This window comes from Triturus cristatus, chromosome 5_2 (genome assembly GCF_964204655.1).
Source record: "Triturus cristatus chromosome 5_2, aTriCri1.1, whole genome shotgun sequence".
Taxonomy (NCBI): domain Eukaryota; kingdom Metazoa; phylum Chordata; class Amphibia; order Caudata; family Salamandridae; genus Triturus; species Triturus cristatus.
Genome location: NC_140588.1, coordinates 292,124,162 through 292,146,302, shown reverse-complemented (window position 1 = coordinate 292,146,302; position 22,141 = coordinate 292,124,162). Strand labels below are relative to the sequence as shown.

The 22,141-nt window shown below is 45.4% G+C and overlaps 1 protein-coding gene and 1 long non-coding RNA gene across 3 annotated transcripts in view; one reads left to right on the top strand and one right to left on the bottom strand.

Moving 5' to 3' along the window:
- Positions 1-22,141, top strand: part of CDKAL1 (CDKAL1 threonylcarbamoyladenosine tRNA methylthiotransferase) — a 2,121,425-nt gene that overhangs the window by 2,014,988 nt on the left and 84,296 nt on the right. The window lies entirely within an intron of this gene.
- Positions 1-22,141, bottom strand: part of LOC146822893 (uncharacterized) — a 269,757-nt gene that overhangs the window by 226,740 nt on the left and 20,876 nt on the right. The window contains exon 2 of the long non-coding RNA XR_014962093.1: positions 16,182-16,336. This is a non-coding gene — a long non-coding RNA (uncharacterized LOC146822893). The remainder of the gene's footprint in view (positions 1-16,181; positions 16,337-22,141) is intronic.

Genomic DNA, 22,141 nt, shown 5'->3' with positions numbered 1-22,141 from the left:
AGTCTGTTAGAGTGTCAGTCAGTGAGAGTCAGTCAGTGAGAGAGTGTCAGTGAGAGTGAGTGGGAAAGTCAGTCAGAGAGTGAGTGGGAGAGTATCAGTGATGTCAGTGAGCGTCTGTCAGTGAGAGTGAGTCAGTGAGAGTGAGTGTTTCAGTCAGTGAGACTGAGTCAGTCAGTGAGTGAGAGTGAGTGGGAGAGTCAGTCAGAGAGTGAGTGGGAGAGTATCAGTGATGTCAGTGAGAGTCTGTCAGTGAGAGTGAGTGAGTCAGTCAGTGAGAGAGCGTGAGAGAGTCAGTGAGCGTCTGTCAGCGAGAGTCAGTGAGTGAGTCTGTCAGTGAGAGTGAGTCAGTCAGTGAGAGAGTGGGAGAGTCTGTCAGTGAGAGTGAGTCTGTCAGTGAGAGTGAGTCAGTCAGTGAGAGAGTGGGAGAGTCTGTCAGTGAGAGTGAGTCAGTGAGAGTGAGTGAGTCATTGAGAGTCAGTGAGTGATTCAGTCAGTCAATCAGTGAGAGAGTGGGAGAGTCAGTCAGTGAGAAAGTCTCTCACTGAGAGTGAGTCAGTCAGTGAGAGAGTGTCAGCGAGTCTGTCAGTGAGGGTGAGTGAGTCAGTGAGGGAGAGTTTTGAGAGTCAGTGAGAGAGTGGGAGAGTCAGTCAGTGAGAGTCTCAGTGAGAGTCTCAGTGAGAATCTCAGTGAGAGTCAGTGACTGAGTCAGTGAGAGTCTGTCAGTGCGAGTGAGTCTGTTAGTGAGAGTGAGTCATTCAGTGAGAGTGAGTCAGCCAGTGAGAGAGTCAGTGACAGTCTGTCAGTGAGAGTGAGTCAGTGAGAGAGTCTGTCAGTCAGTGAGAGTGAGTCTGTCAGTCAGTTAGAATGAGTTTGTCAGTGAGTGAGAGAGAGTGGGAGAGTCTGTCAGTGAGAGTCTGTCTGTCAGTGAGAGTCTGTCTGTCAGTGAGAGTCTGTCAGTCAGTGAGAGTCAGTCAGTGAGAGTGAGTCAGTGAGAGTGAGGCAGTCAGTGAGAGTGGGTCTGTCAGTCAGTGAGAGTCAGTCAGTGAGAGAGTGGGAGAGTCTGTCAGTGAGAGTCAGTCAGTGAGAGTGAGTGAGTCTGTCAGTGAGAGAGTGGGAGAGTCAGTGAGAGAGTGTGTCAGTGAGAGTGAGTCAGTGAGAGTGAGTCAGTGAGAGTGAGTCAGTGAGAGTGAGTCAGTGAGAGAGTGATGCAGGCAGTGAGACTGAGTGAGTCAGTGAGTGAGAGAGAGTGAGTGGGAGAGTCAGTGAGTGGGAGAGTCTCAGTGATGTCCGTGAGAGTCTGTCAGTGAGAGTGAGTCAGTCGGTGAGAGAGCGTGAGAGCCAGTGAGAGTGAGTCTGTTAGTCAGTGAAAGTGAGTGTCAGTCAGTGAGTCAGTCAGTGAGAGAGAGTGGGAGAGTGAGTCAGTGCGAGTGAGTCAGTTAGTGGGAGAGTCTGTCAGTGAGAGTGAGTAAGTCAGTGAGAGAGTGGGAGAGTCAGTGAGAGTGTCAGTGAGTGATTCAGTCAGTGAGACTGAGTGAGTCAGTCAGTGAGTGGGAGAGTCAGTCAGAGAGGGAGTGGGAGAGTCAGTCAGTGAGAGTGAGTGGGAGAGAATCAGTGATGTCAGTGAGAGTGAGTCAGTCAGTGAGAGAGTGAGTGAGAGTCTGTCAGAGTGAGTCAGTGAGTGAGTCTGTCAGTCAGTGAGAGTGAGTCTGTCAGTCAGTGAGAGGGAGTCAGTCAGTGAGAGAGTGGGAGAGTCTATCAGTGAGAGTGAGTCAGTGAGAGTGAGTGAGTCAGTGAGAGTCTGTGAGTGATTGTCAGTCAATCAGTGAGAGAGTGGGAGAGTCAGTCAGTGAGAGAGTCTCACTGAGAGTGAATCAGTCAGTGAGAGTCTGTTAGAGTGTCAGTCAGTCAGTGAGCGTCAGTCAGTGAGAGAGTGTCAGTGAGAGTGAGTGAGAGTCTACGAATGAGTGGGAGAGTCAGTCAGCGAGTGAGTGGGAGAGTCAGTGAGTGAGAGTGAGAGTATCAGTGATGTCAGTGAGAGTGAGTGAGTCAGTGAGTGAGAGTGAGTCAGTGAGAGTGAGTGAGTCAGTGAGAGTCTGTGAGTGATTCAGTCAGTGAGAGAGTGGGAGAGTGTCAGTGAGAGTGAGTGAGTGAGAGTGAGTGAGTCAGGGAGAGTCTGTGAGTGATTCAGTCAGTCAGTGGGAGAGTCAGTCAGTGAGAGAGTCTCTCAGTGAGAGTGAGTCAGTCAGTGAGAGAGTGTCAGCGAGTCTGTCAGTGTGAGTGAGTCAGTCAGTGAGGGAGAGTTTTGAGAGTCAGTGGGAGAGTCAGTCAGTGAGAGTGTCAGTGCGAGTCTGTCAGTGAGAGTGAGTCAGTCTGTCAGTGAGAGTCTTTCATTGAGTGTCAGTGAGAGAGAGTGAGTGAGTCAGAGAGAGGGGGAGAGTCAGTGAGTGAGAGAGAGTGGGAGAGTCTGTCAGTGAGTCTTATCAGTGAGAGTCTGTCGGTGAGAGTGAGTGAGTCAGTGAGAGAGAGTGGGAGAGTCAGTGAGTGTCAGTGAGAGTGAGTCAGTCTGAGAGTGTGAGTGAGTGTCAGTGAGAGTCTGTGAGTGTGAGTCAGCCATAATGCAAGGCATTTGCAGTTAGGGTGAGTACTCTAAAGCTCAACTTTCATTGTGACAATGGTTCGAATATAAAACCCGTACATGTTTAACGATTTGTGGCTATTCCTAATGTTCTGAGGATACCACATTATCATATGCGAATAAATACATGCAGAACAAATAAAACAATTATAGTGAAGACTTGACTCCACTTGTTATGAAAACCTGTAATTTCCCATTTTTCAAAAGAGCACAAGCAGCAGCTGTTTTAAAGCACTCGTGCTCGTCATTGCTAATTGATGTAAATCGATTTCATTTTAAAGTAATTCAATTAAGATAGAGAGACAGCACATCGGGTAAGGATTACAACGCACCTGAGAAAACACGTTAAACTCTTATCTTATCAAGCCCGGGAGTGGTTTGTGCATGCATGCGCTCAGTCTTCACTTTTTCAAGCACTGCACTCGTGCTTGTGGCGCGCCGCTGCGCGCTCCTGCATGCCGCGAGTGCAGTGCTTGAAAAAGTGAAGAACGCCAGCTAAAGGCCCGCCTACGCAGCGCATGTGCGCTGCGTAGGCGAGCCCTAAAAATGAATGTGTTCGTCTGGAACGTAACTGATGATGAAATAAATGAGGAAATATACCATTTTACGACTCCACTCCTTCTGAAAACACTAAATAAACATGGAGAAATAGCAATAAGATGGACAACGAATAAAGAAAGGATACATGCCGACAGAAATGTTAAAAAAAAAACAATACCATAAATCTGTGATCCCTAATTACAAGCTCACTAGTCCTTCCTTCGTTTTCATATGCTTACTTATCCCAGTATTTTTTTCCGTAAAACTAGGTTATGTTGAATGAAGCTTATAGTCCTTCCTTTGTTTTGGTATTTTTCCCATACAACGAGTATAGAGCCTCTTGCTCAATCGGGTTCGGGAAATGCCAGTCACCGCAGGGCCTCCCAAATCAGATAGAGATTCCGAAGGGAGCCTCTCAGGAATGCCACTTACGTGGGAAAACGAAACCTACTGTGAACGCTCAACATAGAGCAAAACTCAGAATGCAATGCAAGGGACCTCGCTAACAACCGTGCCCAGGTATCCACTAAAGCAGTAGGTCGTTTTACACACCCACCCCCTTTTGAATGGTATGTGTGCGCTGCATGCGCACCGACGGTGTTTGAATAACTAAGCAGGAGCAGGTCCTTCGTCTGGTCCGTTGATAGAAGTGACGTCGCCTGTCGTTCCTGTTAACCAAGCATGCTCCTCTGTCCCATACCGCCCCATGTTGTGTGAAATCTGTGCTTTCCTTTTACAGGTCATACAATACAGTTTAGGTTAGTTGAATAAATGGTTACAAACCGCGTGTGCTGATTCGTTCCGTGTAAGCCCGCATCCAGAAACCTGGCTGACACACGGACGAGCACGCCCTTCAACCCCTATTATACCGGAACGTGGCATTGTTCAAGTTCATGGTGGGCGCAACGTTTACACAGCGTGTGTACAGACAAAATTAGTTCTGCTAGAACGAGGGGAACGATCCATCGGGTTAACCATGATTTCAGTTCAAAATAGGTTTGTACGCACCATTTCAGCACAACCCACCTCCCATTTCTAATGTGCATGGCGGTGCCTCTCTGGGACCTTCAGCAAATCAATGCAACCCCTTTGCATTTAAATAAGGTTATCTAGAAGACCGCTCGCTGGCATTAGGTCTGAGGTGTACATTTTTAAATTAATTTGTTTCGTAACAGCCAGATGCGATGTTATTCAAGAAAGGCTCTTGGGGTATCTTGGGTGTAAACCTGATGTGGGTTCTTGCATGGATCGTGCATCAGGATTCCAGCCAAGACAGTATCTAACACGTATCGTGATGTATTGTAGAGGAAACGAGTGGTGCGCGCGCGCCCGCCACAGCGAGCGATCTGTTTTCAATTATCACGCCGGCGTCTGGGCACAATAATTGAAAACACATGGCGCCTGTGCGGGTAACCGCAATCAGTAGGCCATGGGCGGAGCAATGCTCCCGCCTTTGACCAATTGCATGCTGCCTTTGCTAAAAATACGCACACAAACGCCAATAGCCGGGGGCAAAACAAAAACCACACACACAAGCGTGTGCAAGCGTGAGGTGAATTTAAAAAAGCCCTTACATAAAGTCTTCGCCAGAACAGCGCATGCGCTGTTACAGGCTCGGCCTAAAAAGCAAGTCATTTTGTTTTTTTTACATTTTATTACACACGGTATAATTGAATGCATTGAGATACCTCTGGTTCAAAAGAAGGGTCACTGTTCCTATAAGAGGGAAAGAAAGAAAACAATTGTCGTTCTACTACTGTGATTACTTGGGACAGTATGTCCTGTTCTTGGTGCCCTCACACACCCCGAAGGATGTCATGCTTCATCATTGGGCTATTGCTCCTCATCGGGCCGGCGCTGCAATGCCCTACGGGTCCCCCGAATGGTCACTTTTTCAGAGATCTTTTCAGGATAAAGCTGTAAGGGTGCTTGGGGGTGAGTGGCAGTGGTGTCCTAATGTAAAGTTTAAAAAATGACTGGAGGGGTGCCTAGAGAATTTATTAACAAAGAGAGTCCCTCTGTCATTAGTAAAATGGAGGTGCTGCTGTGAGGGATATGATGGCCCTCTGTAGCTAGGTTTGTAACACACCCCTAGTGGGTATGTTTTTTAGGTCGACATGTTTCGCACAATGATGTTTCCAGACACGCAGCCCGGTTCCTTATTGCTGTGCGGTGTCGATGAAGAATGTGCACCCAGGGAAGATGCGTTGAAAATCCAGATGTGCTGCGTCGATGCAATAGTGACGAAGCAGGTGCTGAGTCGATTTCATAGCCGCGAAGCAAGCGCTGCGTCGATTCTACAGCCACGAAGCAGGAGTGGGTGTCACAGACCTCGGTGCTCGGGACTCACGCTACAGCAATTTTTCTGACGCACTGCAATGGCATGCTGTGGCCTGCGGTGAAAGCCTTGGTCGGTGCATCGAGCGGGAACCACGCTTTGGTGCAGGCTGCGGCAATGCGGCAATATTTTGCAGCAGTGCGTCTAGAACACAGGCGCCAGGAGACGATGCGTTGATTTTCTCCTTAAGATGATCAGGGTACACTTCCAAGGGCCCATGAGCTGGATTTGGAACCACTTGGCAAGTCAGGACTCGCAGCAGAAGAGCCCAGACACTGGAAGGTGAAGACTTTGATGATCCTGACACTTCTTAGGAGGAGGCAAGCACACACAAGCCCTTGGAGAACCTTGAAAGCAGGATGTAGAAAGCAAAGTCCAGTCCTTTCACACTCCCAGGACAGAAGCAGCAAGCAGCAGTTCATCACAATAAAGCAACAGGCAGTGTGACAGTCCCTCCTACAGTATCCAGCTCTTCTTCCCGGCAGAATGTCCTCAGTCCAGAAGTGTTCTGATTTTGGGGTGTCAGAGGTCCAATACTTATGCCTCTTTCTACCTTTGAAGAAGGCAAACTTCAAAGGAAAGTCTTTGTAGAGCACACAACGCTGCCTTTCCCTGACCAGGCTCCAGACACACTGCCGGAGGATGGAGACAGTTTAATGTGAGGACAGGCACAATCCTATTCAGGTGTCAGTGATACCGCCTCCCACCACTCCAGTTTAGGAAGGCCCATTAGCCTGGTGATGACCCATCAGAACATGCAAGGCACAACTCAGCTCCCTTTGTGTGACTGTCTAGAGTGAATGCATAAGAGCCCAGCTGTCAGCCAACCCAGACGTGCTTTCTACAGACAGGCAGAGAGAGGCACAGAATGGTTATGCAAGAAAATACCCAATTTCTAAAAGTGGTATTTTCAAACATGCAATTTAAAAACCAACTTCACCAAAACATGTATTTTTAAGAAACCCCAAACTACAAATTTCTATCTGCTCCCAATGGGAAATTACATGTAAACAATATTTCAAGGAAATCCTATCACCCTATGAGAGAGATCGTCCTTGCAATAGTGAAAAACGAAATTCGCAGTATTTCACTGTTAGGACATGTAAAACACACCAGTACATGCCCTACCTTTTAAATACACTGCACTCTGCCCATGGGGCTGCCTTGTGCTTTTTTAGGGGTGACTTACACGTAGTACAAGGGAAGGTTTGGGTCTAGCAAGTGGGTTCACTTGCCAGGTCGAAATGGTAGTTTAAAACTGGGCACCCAGACGTTGCAGGTCTGAGAGGGGTTCGCAAGACTACTCATGTGGGTGACACAATCAGTGCTGCAGACCCACTAGTGGCATTTTACAGGCGCCAGGCACACCTGGTGCACTTTTCTAGGGACTTACTAGTAAATCAGATATGCCAATCATATATAAAACAATCACCAGTACATTTTACACAGAAGGCACTTGCACTTTAGCACTAGCCTTCAGTGGTAAAGTGGCCAGAGTCCTAAAATCAACAAAAACGAAATGCAGCACACATCCAGAAACAGGAGGTCAGAAGCAAAAAGACAGAGGAAATCATGCAAAACGACGCCAGGTCTAAAACAAGTCTCTTATGAGGCAATGTATGTGCATAATTTGCTTTCCTTTGCTTTTTAAATTGCCATTCTTTTTATTTTTAGGATATGCCGTTGTAGCTGACTAAGTACATGTTATGGACGTTGTACGCCACATGCCTTATTTAAGGACATTTTCTGTTCCTCTCAATAGCCGCCACAGATTGTCCCTTGGCTCTCTGGGCATTATGAGCTCACTAAAATGTGCCTTTGGTGGCAGACTTCTTTGATGTTCTGTTATGTTAAAAATATTTAATATAGTGCTCAACTCACCCGGGGGCATCTCGGTGCTGGGTGGAGCAGGGTTCAGAATCAAAAAGGGAAGGAGTTAGAATAGGTAAGCTTTGAGAAGTTGCCTAAATTTGCAGTAATTCGTGCAGGTGCTAACTTAGAGTGGCAGCTTTTTCCAGTAGTGGGGAGCAAGATATGAAAAGGCCTTCCCATCACTACGCGTCAGGCGAGGGACGCATAATAAGGCTTTGTCAGAGGATCTAAGAAATGATAGCAGGATTCATTTTACATTTGGGAGCCAAGACACCTTAGTTTGTCACAATGAAGTGTTTTTTTTTTCATGTGACTGCTTTTCTGTTTAAGACTTTTCTCCACTGTATATCTTCTCCTAGGTGCTTCCTCCATAAATTGATCTAATCCTAACCTAATTTTGCAGAGCAACGTCTCCTCTCCCGTTTGTTAATGTTTCCAGAGATGCTAACTAAATCTCGCCTCGCGACGCTCAGTACAGTTGATTTCCTAGTAAAGTCTACTAAAGCTTTAAAAGTCTCTGACACGACCACTTTTCGAGGACCGTATTCATGTTATTCTTCTTCCTTAATTATAGTCTTAAATATATGGTGTGTTTATTTGAAACCCTTCAAAATCTCAACCAGTCTTCTTTGCCTAACATCTGCATCTGAGATAGCTAACAATGTACGAAGCTGGCTCTTTATGTAATATACCAACAAGAGGTATATTGTGTAGAGAGTCCAGGTATCCCTTATGAGTAGACAGGGACTTACTATAGCAATCCCAAGGTGCTTTTTTTGCAGTATTGTGGTCAGGCAGCCTTAGCCTTATCAAGGAAGAGTGTTAGACATTTGCTGTATGCACACAGTCGATAAAAGATGCACAACAACACAACAAACACAAAAGAAATTGGTTGCCTATCCCCATTAACTGAGCCATAAGATCTTGATGAGATCTGAAAGTTATAGAACAGTAGTTCACGAATGGTCTAAGGGAAGGCCATCCTTAATGGGAGAAGATGCCTCACACACAGTATTGTGTCATGCTTCATCATAGGCACCAGGGCGGACCCAACCTCCGCGAAGACTTGGCGAAAAGAGGGAGTTCTTACATAAAACGTCCAGGACAAAATCGGGATCCAGTTCTATTAAAAATACCTTGAGGTTCCTCGGTTAGCACCTTTATTAGTGAGGATCTCAGGTACGTTATAAACAAATAAGTTGATGGAGCCTGAAGAGCATAATGTCTCTTAGTCCATCTTTTCATAAGCCAACTGGAGGGGAGTGGGAGCACGTAGGTGCTCTGGCGTGGCGCGCTTTCTGAGGTTGAGTCCGCTCTGGTAGCACCATCTTACCAGGGTAGGGAGAGGATGCCTATGATGAAGCATGGCACAATACTGTGTGAGGCATCCTCTTTCATTAAGGATGGCCTTCCCTTAGATCATTTGTGAACTACTGTACTATAACTTTCAGATACCATCACAATCTTTTGGCACAGTTAATGTGTATAGGCAACCTATTTATTTTGTGTTTGTTGTATTGTATCTGGGGACAGTAGGTTTGCCTAGCCTTCCCCTGACTCTCACTTTAGTGGTATAAGAGAGACATGATACACAGACACTCGATAAGGAGATCCACTCCAATATAGAAAAATAATATATTTGATATAATTCAAGGCACCAAGAACTTCATTATTGGTAAGTACTTTTGGAGGAAACAGGTACATACACTTGTCTCCAATGCAGTAATATTATCTTGTGGGTAAAAACACATATACTGCATACAGGTACTTAGTAGCGACTCACAGGACCAATCTTCTGGAGTTAAGGTAAGTATGTGGCAAGGTCCAAGGCAGCACCAACAAGTCCCCTCTGTAGGCTCTGGGGCGTCCAGCTGCAGGGGTGCTTTTCGGTGCTGGGTGCCTTGTTGGTTTCAATGGGAAGCGGTCCTGGGAAAAAGAGGCTGCAAGTAGGGACTGGGGGCCAGACTGGCTGAACCAACAGGTGAGCTCAGGTCTGGAGGTTCTTGGACACACAGCCCCACTGTCGGTCCACACAAACTCGGGCTAGGAGGCGAATGTGGTGTGGGGATTTGTACAGCGGGCTCGGGTTGTGAGGACTTCTCACGGTTTGAGGAGGCCTGCGAAAAGAGACTACAAACTGCGATGGGGGACCAATCTGGCCAAACCCAAGGTGGGGTTCAGCTTTGGAGTGTCACAGGACCTCGTTGGCACCGTTGGCCTAATTCAACTCGGGCTGGGGGTTCACTGTTTTAGGAGTCGAGTTTTGGAGGTCCGGGGCTCTTGCTGTTCTTTTTGGGTGCCTGCAGGGTGCAGGGGAGTAACTCTGATACACCACAAGAGAAACTGGTTGTTCCTTGAAGTGCTGGCAATCCTCCCAGACTTTTGGAGGCAGATGGGCTGCAGTACGAGTCAACTTTCGTGCAATTGTCGGCAGGGTTGGCACCAGGTCAGTTGCTGCTCCTCAGTTCTTCCATTTCGTGGCTCTTCAGTGTTCCTCTACTCAGGTCGGTAGAATCTGCTTTCCTGGTGCCAGGAGCTCCTCTGAATTCTAGATTTAGGGTCATTAAGGGAAGTGAAGTGTGATAGCCATTGGGCTACTTACCCTTCGGGTCACAACCCCCCCTATATGACCACTTCCTGTGGAAAGCGGGAATAACCCTGTCCCAGAGTTCCTAATTTTGCCATCACCAAGATGGCAGAATTTCCCTAAAGGGGATACATCAGGCCACTCGCCATAGGGGTGTGACTAGCCTGGTAGTGCACCATGCTTCCTTGCATATCTAATTTCACACCTGTCCTTGTGCCAAATGAGCCCAGGGCAGGGGGTTGGACTTTCCCCTGTCTTGGGAAGCTGTGGTCACATATCAAAGGCGGCTGAGGCCTTTAAAGCCGCCTGCCTCGGCATGCCAATTACTTAGCCATCCTGCTTGGAGCCAGAGCGGGCATTATTTCTACCCTCAGAGAGCGTAGGCTCTCACCTGCAGGGGTTCAGAAACCTGTCTGTGGTGGCAAGCTGGTCGACACCAGTCAGCCAGCACATTAGAGGCTGGTAGGTTTTCAGGGGGCAAAACACTCTAAGGTGCCCTCCGGGTGCATGTTGTACAAATTCCATCACTGGAATCAGTGTGGGTTTATTAATGCACAGTTTTAGATACCAAGCACCATAGATTTCAGTGAAGCCATCATGTAGCTGGGGAACTGGTTTACCTGTTCACTTGTGATATCTAAGAATTGACTTGGACTTCACAGGAGCATATCTGCTCATGCAGATGTGTCCACACATGTAGTATAGTGCACCATGCCTTAGGGCAGTAAGGCCTGTTGTAGGGGTGGCTTACTTATACTGCATACTGTGTCTGCAGGCATGGCACATCGGAATGTGTGCCATGTTGTGTTATCACCTTTATCTGCACCAAGACACACAGCCTGCAATGGCAGTTAGCATTTTGGTACTGAGGGGTCCCTCAGGGTGGCACAATACATGCTGCAGGCCGTGGAGACCGTCTTTAGCCTCCCTGCCCTAGGACTTACTAAGGACTTTCAGGGGGTGCTTAAAGTATTACTAATTGGGGGAACAATTGTATAGTTTAGGGAAAGAGATCTGGCTGTAGGGACCGGGATAGCAGGAACCCAGTGCTCTTCTGTGAAAAAATTTCAGATACCAGGCAAAAAGTGTGGGTGACCACGTCAAAAAGGGGCACTTTCCTACAATGACCTAACCGTGTTTTTGCTGTATTGCACACAAAATAATCATTTCTCATCCGTCAGTCAGACAGTGTCTGACACATAATTTATTCTTGACAAGGCCTTACATATTGACCAGCATATACTCTGGTCTCGTTATGCTTATACAGGTTCATGCTAGATGTAACATCATACGCAAATCAACCCACTAAATGATTTGCGCTCTGAAATTCATTGACTGTCAGAAATCCCTGACTGAAATTTAGAAAGTAAAAATTTGGGGCATATAAATTCCATAACCTGATTTTGAAGTAAGACACTTGCCTGTCATAAGTACATTTCTGCCTTTAGGCTCAGCTGTTGCTTTGGTAAATTTGAAATAAAGTGTGAGCCAGCATATTTGAATCTGCAAGTCCGTTAGGCCAGCGCTTTGTATCCTGAGCATGAGATAATTCTGCTGAATATTGTCAGTGTTGATCACTTCATTTGCATAGTAAGGTGTAACTGTGTTTTTCATACCTCCACAACCTTATGTAACAAACTCCATGCCATTTAATCAATATTTCACTTACTTTGCTCATTCCAGACATCACATTGAAGAGTATATATTCCATTAAAAAATAACACCTGACCACGCATTTCACTGAGCTATCCCTCTTTATTTTCTTTTCCACTGCTATCAAGTCTGAACAGGTTTTTCTGAAGCACCCATGTTGTTTAGCGGATGCCATTTATAACTTGCCTTAGGGCCTAATTTAGATCTTGGCGGGACTACCACCGTCCCGCTGCGGCGGCAGTCCCAAATACTCCGTCGAGCTGATAGTGGTCCTCTTAGGTCGTATTTAGATTTTGTGGCTATAGACAGAAGACCGCCTCAGCAGCGGTCTTCTCTGCTAACTAACAGTACTCCGCCTCAGTCAGGCTGGCAAGATTGTGCAGAACCGATGTAGTTATTCTCGTTGGGCTGGCGGTGTCCTGACGGAGTGAGGTTCATGGTGGTGTGGAGGCAGGTAAGTACAACTTAATAATGTGCCCATACACACGTCATGTTTGATGTAAACCATATGTAAGCAATGTGATATTCCCCTTTGTTACTTTTTGCATGCCGCTCACACAACAGACACACACTATTGAATGCACACTCACAGGCACCATTAGCACAACACCCCCAAGCACCACAACAACAAATATATTTTTTAAGTGTCACTACAGGTGTGTTCAATTTACCTTGATTAGTAGAATCTGAACACAACTGCATTACACCTAAGGGAAATATTGAATGTAAGAGCAATGCTGACATACATGAGGACACATCAATTGTCAATACATGATACATAGGACATTTAAAAACGTAACTTACTGTGCATCTCAGCGACAACGGAGTCATTTGGCGTCGGTGAAGCAAAGTAGGGACCTGGATATTGGGTTACAAGACGGAAGCAGGAAAAAAGGTATGTTTTTTCCTCATTTCCGCCAACTCGAAATTGGAGGAATTATTGCTACCGTTGCCATGGCAGAAAGGCACATCAGAATCAGCTCGGCAGGAATGTGGGTTGGAATCCCGCCGGCAGCCAATTCTGTGTATCCCACCGTTGACGCGGTTGAGAATTCTTGGCGGAGTCAGTGGGACCGCAACGTTTTTTCGTCTATGGAACCACCGACATCTAAATAGGGTGAACGGACCTCCAAGCCGGCAGGCAGTAAGACCGCCGAAAAAGCAACAGCGGGACCCGATCCATCAAGATGTAAATCAGGCCCTTAGTTTAACCCCATGCTTATATCCTAACTTTTCCTCTACCTTTGAACATAAATTGTCTGAGTGAACAAAACCATTTAAATTGTCCACTACCTTCCATTCTCTACATAGTTTGCTTTTCCATCCATATTTTAATCTAGGAACTAGCACAGTTCGCTTTATTTTAAATAACTGAAGCTCTTTGACGCAGTCATGCATTTGGACTTTATGGGCGCCTTGCCTAACCTCTAAACATGATCCTTTCTTTTTTCATCACAGATCCTCTTCTAGATTCATGTCCTGTGCATATTTCCACCGTTTAGTGGGTGGGGTTCCCAAACTGCACAGTTCTTTCTCTTGAGTGTTGACTAGGGAGAAGTCAGTGTGCCCTCCATTTTAGATTTTTTTTTTCATTACTGGATTTGGAGATAGACGTTTCCTCTTCCTCAGGAATTCGTTCGTATATCAACTCACTGAAAATCACCACAAAGAAAAGATAACAATTTGACATCAAAGAGAAACAGTTGTTTTTTTGTGGTCTTCGACTATAGAGTAGTTGTTAAACTTGAATCTTTTTGAAGTATTTTATAGCCTGATCAGTTTGTTCGTCCAAGCAGCAAGAGAAAGTTTGTGACTAACGAAGTGCAACTGGTAGCATGTTCTGTCATCCTAGAGCAAACACAAGGAGATGATGGGCGGAGCGCTGAAACTTTTCAGACACTTACCCCCAGTCACATATCTGACTGATTTGCATATAGCTGGGTCTGAACTGGGGTGGCGAAGTGGGCTAAAGAACGATGATGGATTCAACCCAGATCTGTGACTGGGGGTGAGTGTCTGAAAAGTTTCAGCGCTCCATCCATCATCTCCTTGTGTTTGCTTTGTTTGCCCTAAGTTGGCAGGGTATGCCCAGACGTGAGTTCCTTGTTCACTTTGCCACTGGATTCAAGCTAGCCTGGCTGATATGGGGTGTTACACTGAAAACAGTCCAAGGATGCTTGTTTCCGGGAGAGGGAAGACATAGCTTGGCAGTTCCGGCTGGACTGTTCCCATGAGGAACAGGGTCAAGACTGATTTGCATATAGCTGGGTCTGAACTGGGGTGGCGAAGTGAGCTAAAGAACGATGATGGATTCAACCCAGATCTGTGGCTGGGGGTGAGTATCTGAAAATTGTCAGCGCTCCGCCCATCATCTCCTTGTGTTTGCTTTGTATGCCCTAAGTTGGCAGGGTATAGCTGGGGCTGAACTAGGATGGCGAAATGAGCTAAAGAACAATGATGGATTCAGCCCAGATCTGTGACTGGGGTGAGTGTCTGAAAAGTGTCAGCGCTCCGTCCATCATCTCCTTGTGTTTGCTTTGTATACCCTAAGTTGGCAAGGTATGCCCAGATGTGGGACCCTTGTTCATTTTTCCACAGGATTCAACCTAGCCTGGCTGATGAGGGTTGTTACCCCAAAACAGGTCCCAGGATGTTTGTTTCCGGTCCAGGGAAGACCTGGCTTGGCAGTTCGGGCTGGACTGTTTCCATGAGGCACAGGATCAAGACTTATTTGCATATAGCTGGGTCTGAAGTGGGGTGGCGAAGTGAGCTAAAGAACGATGATGGATTCAACCCAGATCTGTGACTGGGAGTGAGTGTCTGAAAAGTTTCAGCGCTCTGTCCTTCATTTCCTTGTACTTGCGCTGTCTTCCCAGAGACCATACACCTGAAGTCTGTACTGCCTGTTTTTTTTTATAAAAACCAAACACAGTAGAACATAGAGTTACACTAATTTTGGTATACTGGGCCAAGAGGGAGTTGTCAGGGAAATCAGAACACTTGAGACAAAGAGAATGGCGCCGATCATGTAAGGCAAAGGTTTCCTCTCCGAGGAAAAATACATTGAAGTTGAGGAGACTCTGACATTCGTGACATCAGATCGATTCTGGCCTCAAATAAATATATGCACTTATGTCAACAGTATGCAATAATTGGTTTCGGAAAACATGTCTGTATCTTCAATTTTTTTTTTTTTTAAGCTTTTTCATCTTTTTGATATGACTAATTCATCTGGTTTCATATCAATAAAATTCACATGCATGAGGTTGATTTTTTTGGCCTTGTGCTATGATGATGTTATTGGAGTGGACCTTCCAATTTTTTTTATATCCCTGTATACATCTATTTATTCCAGACCTTACTGTTGGATGCTCTGTCTAGAAGTATTGTTTGTCCTGATGATGACCATACCATTTTAGTTTGGTCGAAACGCCGTTGATGCCTATCCGTGGCTTCTACTGAAGAGGAAGCATTTTATGCTACTTTTGTTACTCTGTTACCTTGTAACAGTCTTTATGCACTATTTCTCCTCAGCCACCGTTTTTGTTTACACTGTCAATTTCTTCTTTGATGTTCTTTGTGTGTAACCCTGTGAGCACCTGTCCTGTGATTGTACATTATTATTTCATTAAATTTTGTATATATTTTGTTACTGTGTATGGGTATCGTTTTTCTATGTGATGTAGTAGTAGTTTCCTTTGTATAGTTTGTGTCTTGTGTAATGCAGTACTTGAACCCTTGTTAGGATTCTAGTCTTTACTCTGCCCTAGGTTCAGGTACTAGGGCTGCCCCTGTTTGTTGCAATTAATCTAGGAAAAGAGCATAATTTCAACCACACAAGGTTCTACTCCGGTCAAGGATAATGAGGAGGAACTATGCAGGAAAGTTGAAGTTATGGCAGCCACCCAATGGTGCTCAACAAACTCAAATACTTTGCTTAATGGATGTGCACATTAACAGTGGAAGGTGATGGGTGACATGCTCCAACATCTTGACAATACCAGACAAAAGAGCAAAATCTTTAGTAGAAGAAATATTTACAGCAAATACTTGCTTAAAATGTGCTGCCAAAAAAGATACAAGACAACTAAAAACTCTCACCGTATTAAACAGACATGCATGGATGCATAATCTCAGTTTTCAGAAATGACGTTCAGGCAAAAGTAATGATACTCCATTTACAGTAGAATCCATTTGGTCCAGCAGTAAATCAGAGACTCAAATAGAACGAAAACGCTAAAGAAAGACCAAGGGCAAAGAGGGTTTTACAAGTGAGGGGCTCCTGTGGCAGAGGCAGTCCAACGTTTATAATAAGTTACAGGAGACAACCCGCAACACAATGCCTCAAAAACAGCCCACCCCATTGAGGTTTTATAATCTGGGGCAATGGCAGCAAAGCATACCTTTGAGAGCAGAGACAAAACAAGATGGCACACAACAATAGGAGCCGCCCCTTCCAATAAATTAATTCTGTCCCACCCCCAACTTAAGGCTCCACCGACAATATCTTCGATATGTAAAGAAATTTATCAAGTCACAGCTGTTTGAATTCCCACCTTCACAGGAACTGATACTACAATTGGAAGAGTGCTGCTGCCATAGATGTGAAGGATGCATCCAGCTCATTGGAAGTATCTCAGTTGTTCATGGGTAACCATACTTGGATGACTGGCTGTTCAGGGCGAGTTCTTTCTTCCAATGTCATCGCAATCTGCAAAAAGTAGTTTATCTACTTTACCAGTTGGTAACAAGTTTATCTAATATTCACAGGCGGTATGAATACATCACCCCTCAATCTCTGCCGATTACAGAATTAATACTTGCATAACCCGTACACTACTGCAACAGACGCACGTAAACCAGACATCTCAGACTCTTGACAGTGAGAACGGTGATAAAACTACTGGGAATTATATCAGCATGCATTTGTGCAAGACTTTGCATGAAGCCAGTTCAGGAATGGTTCAACAGTCTGGCATCTTAAGTAAAGGGACATTTGGAAATGTAGTGGATGCAATAGGCAGGTTACAGAAGGAATTAAAATGCTGGAACAGTACACGCATGGAAAACATGCGGACAATTCAAAACACCAGCCCTGACTGCCATCATTACAACAGAAGCATCTCAAGTTGGGGTAGGGACCGGTGAGACAGTCTCACCTCCACAATTTAAAAGTGAGAGGTCACTGGTCAAAGCAAGATACATAGAAATACATAATTTATCTGGACTTAAAGATGGCTCCTGACATTGAAGGCCTTCCAAAGTCAGATTCATGGGGAAGGGATACAAATCCTAATGGACAACACATGTTAATTTGTGAACAAACGGAGGAACAATTTATTACAGTCTGTCGATGTTGGCTCAAGAGATTTGGCACTGGGCCAATGCCAGAAGCATCCTCCTAATTGCTGTGGATGTGCCAGTAGAAGAAAACTATTCATTCTGATTTCCTCAGCAGGCGGTCAAGTACTCCCCATGTATGGGAACTAAAACAAGAAATTGGCCAAAAATATTCAACATATGGGGCACGACAGACTTATTAATCACACATTAAAAATGCCAAGACTTCACATACAGGCATTTTCATCTGCAGTCAAATTAGAATACACTTTTGATAAGTTGGCGCGAAAAGATTGTGTATGCATTTCCTCGACTGCCTCCAAATACTCCCGCTCCTGATAATAATTCCAGAGCACAAACTGGCACGGACCACAAATATTCAGTGCAGATGAAGTGTTTATTGTAAACAGTCCGTCATTACGCGTTTCGGCCTTTGCAGGCCTTGATCACATGACGCTGCTGCATTGTGGGACTACCATATTTAAAGTGACAAGTGCTCAATTACGGTACAAAAGGGGGTGGTGATGAACGGAGCATCAGAACCAATCAAACACTCACACCCAGTCAAGAGATCTGGGTTTGATCCATCACCGTTCTTTAGCCCACTCTGCCACCCCAGTGCAGACACGGCCATATGCAAATCAGCCTGACCCTGTGCCTCATGGGAACAGTCCAGCCCGAACTGCCAAGCCATGTCTTCCCTAGACCGGAAACAAGCTTCCTAGGGATCGGTTTCTGGCATTTCAGCCGTCTTCAGCCAGGCTTGCTTAAATCCAGTGGCAAAGTGAGCAAGGGACTCAACGTCTGAGCATACCCTGCCAACTTATGGCGAACAAAGCGGTACAAATAGAGGTGGTGATGAACGGAGCATCAGAACTCAAATCAGTCTGACCCTGTGCCTCATGGGAACAGTCCAGCCCGAACTGCCAAGCCATGTCTTCTTTTGTACCACTTTGTTCGCCATAAGTTGGCAGGGTATGCTCAGACGTGAGTCCCTTGCTCACTTTGCCACTGGATTCAAGCAAGCCTGGCTGAAGACGGCTGAAATGCCAGAAACCGGTCCTAGGAAGCTTGTTTCCGGTCCAGGGAAGACGTGGCTTGGCAGTTCGGGCTGGACTGTTCCCATGAGGCACAGGGTCAGACTGATTTGCATATGCCCATGTCTGAACTGGGGTGGCAGAGTGGGCTAAAGAACGGTGATGGATCAAAAACAGATCTGTTGACTGGGTGTGAGTATTTGATTGGTTCTGATGCTTCGTCCATCACCACCCCCTTTTGTACCACTTTGTTCGCCATAAGTTGGCAGGGTATGCTCAGACGTGAGTCCCTTGCCCACTTTGCCACTGGATTCAAGCAAGCCTGGCTGAAGACGGCTGAAATGCCAGAAACTGGTCCTAGGAAGCTTGTTTCCGGTCCAGGGAAGACATGGCTTGGCAGTTCAGGTTGGACTGTTCCCACGAGGCACAGGGTCAGACTGATTTGCATATGGCCATGTCTGAACTGGGGTGGCAGAGTGGGCTAAAGAACGGTGATGGATCAAACCCAGATCTGTTGACTGGGTGTGAGTATTTGATTGGTTCTGATGCTCTGTCCATCACCACCCCCTTTTGTACCACTTTGTTCGCCATAAGTTGGCAGGGTATGCTCAGACGTGAGTCCCTTGCTCACTTTGCCGCTGGATTCAAGCAAGCCTGGCTGAAGACGGCTGAAATGCCAGACACCGGTCCTAGGAAGCTTGTTTCCGGTCCAGGGAAGACATGGCTTGGCAGTTCGGGCTGGACTGTTCCCATGAGGCACAGGGTCAGACTGATTTGCATATGGCCATGTCTGAACTGGGGTGGCAGAGTGAGCTAAAGAACGGTGATGGATCAAACCCAGATCTGTTGACTGGGTGTGAGTATCTGATTGGTTCTGATGCTCCGTCCATCACCACCCCCTTTAGTACCACTTTGTTCGCCATAAGTTGGCAGGGTATGCTCAGACGTGAGTCCCTTGCTCAATTGCCACTGGATTCAAGCAAGCCTGGCTGAAGACGGCTGAAATGCCAGAAACCGGTCCTAGGAAGCTTGTTTCCGGTCCAGGGAAGACATGGCTTGGCAGTTCGGGCTGGACTGTTCCCATGAGGCACAGGGTCAGACTGATTTGCATATGGCCATGTCTGTACTGGGGTGGCAGAGTGGGCTAAAGAACGGTGATGGATCAAACCCAGATCTGTTGACTGGGTGTGAGTATTTGATTGGTTCTGATGCTCCGTCCATCACCACCCCCTTTTGTACCACCAAGTGCTCAATTACAGCATGAATACTGACAATAGACTGCATGTTTGACAACAGACTACATGTTTTACTCAAGGTTTTTCAAAGTGGGCATATACGTTTACATGTAACTCATTGCATACATGCGCTATTTAAATAAAGTGCTTAAATGCATACTTGAAACACAACTTTAAAATACAAGTTCCCTTTTCATATTTGTATGTTGATGTACACGAGGAACTATAAAACCATCCTTTCCTGTTGAACTTCGATGTGTGAATATCACAAGAAAAAATATAAAACCAGTACGTTTCCCATTCACTATATTTCAAGTACAAGCTTAAAATGCCTTATAAAAAAGAGTTTGTTATTTTTCTCATTAAATCATTTGAAAATTAAATTTGATCCTTGTGGACCTTAAAATGTATATATACGTACTGATATCTTATAATACATCTCCTTTAGTCATTTAGTTCATTTGTCTGTTAAAGTGCTGTACTACAAAGTGTTAAAGTGCCAGTGTGTCGATATTGCACCCTTTGTGGTTTTTATAAATTGCTAAAGTGCTAATATTAAAATCACCGGAGGGTTAGCAGCTGATATTATTACTGAATGTATAAATATATTTTGTTTGATTGTTTTCTTATATATATATTTATTTTGTTCCATTCGCTATATCGTTCAACTCTTCTTCTATGTAAGCCTTATTGCTGAATTCTATTTTCAGAACTTGATTGGAAGACTTTATCGAATTGGTACTGTCTGTCCAACTTATTTTACATTCTGATTGTCTCGCTAGTATATTCGATGCTATCACGTGACTCAGTTAAAGACATGTAAATAAATCCTCAGTGGTGTTGAGTCCCCCTGGAGTCTTGGAATCTAGTTCCAAAATATATTGAGTCTCCAGTTTTTTTTAATACTGTTTTCCTGTTGTGTCCTCTTCTGTAAAAAGAACAACTAATGGACAGAATGCAGAACAATGTCATACATTCACCCCAGTACAGAGATCTGGCCCCAAATCCATCATTTTTTTGCTCACCATGCCATTCCAGTTTGGACCCAGCCATATCCAAATCAGTCTTGACCCTGTGCCCAATGGGAACAGTCCAGCCCAAACTGCCAGGCCAGGTCCTCCCTGGACTGGAAACAAGCATCCTAGGACCGGTTTCGGGGTTTTACCCCTCATCAGCTAGGATAGCTTGATTCCACAGGCATGGATAGCACGGGACCCATGTCTGGGCATACCCGCCCCACTCTGTGACAAATGCAAAAAGAACAACTGATGGGCAGAATGCAGAACAAAGTCATACATTCACCCTACTACAGAGATCTGGGCCTAAATCCATTATATTTTTTGCTCACCATGCCTTTCCAGTCCCCTCTTCCGTTACAAGGCACTGAATCCAGCAAATTGTATTTGAGCTATTTTTTAAATTGTTGTTGTGCCTCTCTCTGAAATGTTGAGCAAGAGGGTAGGTTGGATCTTGGTTGGTAATAGCCCGAATGTGCTGAAGTGAGCAAGAAGTTCAAAACGCCCAAAATGAAGTCAATATTAGAAGCACCCAGATGGGCTTGCAGATATAGCTTTCACAAATTACACAGTTGATGCAGCAGAATGTGATAATGAGTTCAGTTCTAAATGACACTTTAGAAACACATAGGGCGTGATTCTGATGCGATTAGGAAAGCCTCCTAACGGCATTTGCTCCATTCAAATCGGTTCGGGAAAGGGTCTTTCCGATTGACTTGGAAAGGTTTTCGACCGACCGAGTACGATGCGAGTTAGGAATATCCCAATCCGAACCCAACGGCATTTGGAATGACCGAGCTGTATGGAGCAGAATCGCATGTCTCTACGCGCCGTATTTCCGAATAACTGAGTACGATGCTGGATTTGGACAGCCTTTCCGAATCGTGCAGTCTGACTCGAATCTGCAGTCAGGATCAGCATTTGGGGGCCCCTAGTGGGCCCCCCTGCACCCGACGCCTTCCCAATTGGGCTGGTGGGGTTCCCATGGGTCCCCCCTTACCAGCCAAGTGCAGTGTGGCAGGCACCAGGGGGTGGCACCCACAGGGTGACCGATTTTCCCCAGCCACCCCTTTCTTCAGTGGGAGCCTATGCATTCGGTCAGAACAAAGGCTCCCTTTGAAGTCAATGGGAGTCCAACCAAATCGTATCTGAAAGCATTCATATGCATCATACTCGATCTGTTTGACTCTCCTGATCCGATTCGGTTGGAAACTATTCCCAAACCCATTTAGTCTGGAAGCTTTCTAAACCGCATCAGAATCGAGTCCATAAAGGAAAGGTATTTCGTGCAGACCCTCAGACCCTACAACTAGTAGCTTGGCGCCTCATGTGATAAGTACCAGTGTTTAAACCTCCCACAAAAATGCATGGAGATTATTACAGAGGCTGGAAGACCAGCCACTGGAAAGTATTATGCAGAAATATGGTTTTGATGTTTCAGTTGATGAACAAGAAATAACTTTCAAGACATGAAAACAGATCCTGCACTGTTGGTGAACTATCTTCCGTATTTATTGTAATGGGGACTCCGTTATGTATCTTTTTGAGCACATTTGTCAGCTATTTTGTATAAGCAAGATTGGGTAAATCAGATTCTGTCAATATCAATCATAAAAAGCTTTCTACAAGGAGAAAAAAAGTATGCCCCTTTTGTGGAGTACCAGCCCCACAGTGGACCCTAAATTTAGTTTTAGTTGCTTTAATGAAATCTTCTGGACCTTTGATAAAAAAGAATTAAAGTGACCAACTCTAAAAGCAACCTTTTTAATTATACTAACATTCTTAAGGAGAGTTACTGCCTTGCAGGCACTATTAATAAAAGAAAATTATTTACACGTTTACAAAGATTAAGTAGATATGCACACACATCCAAGAATGAATCTCTTAA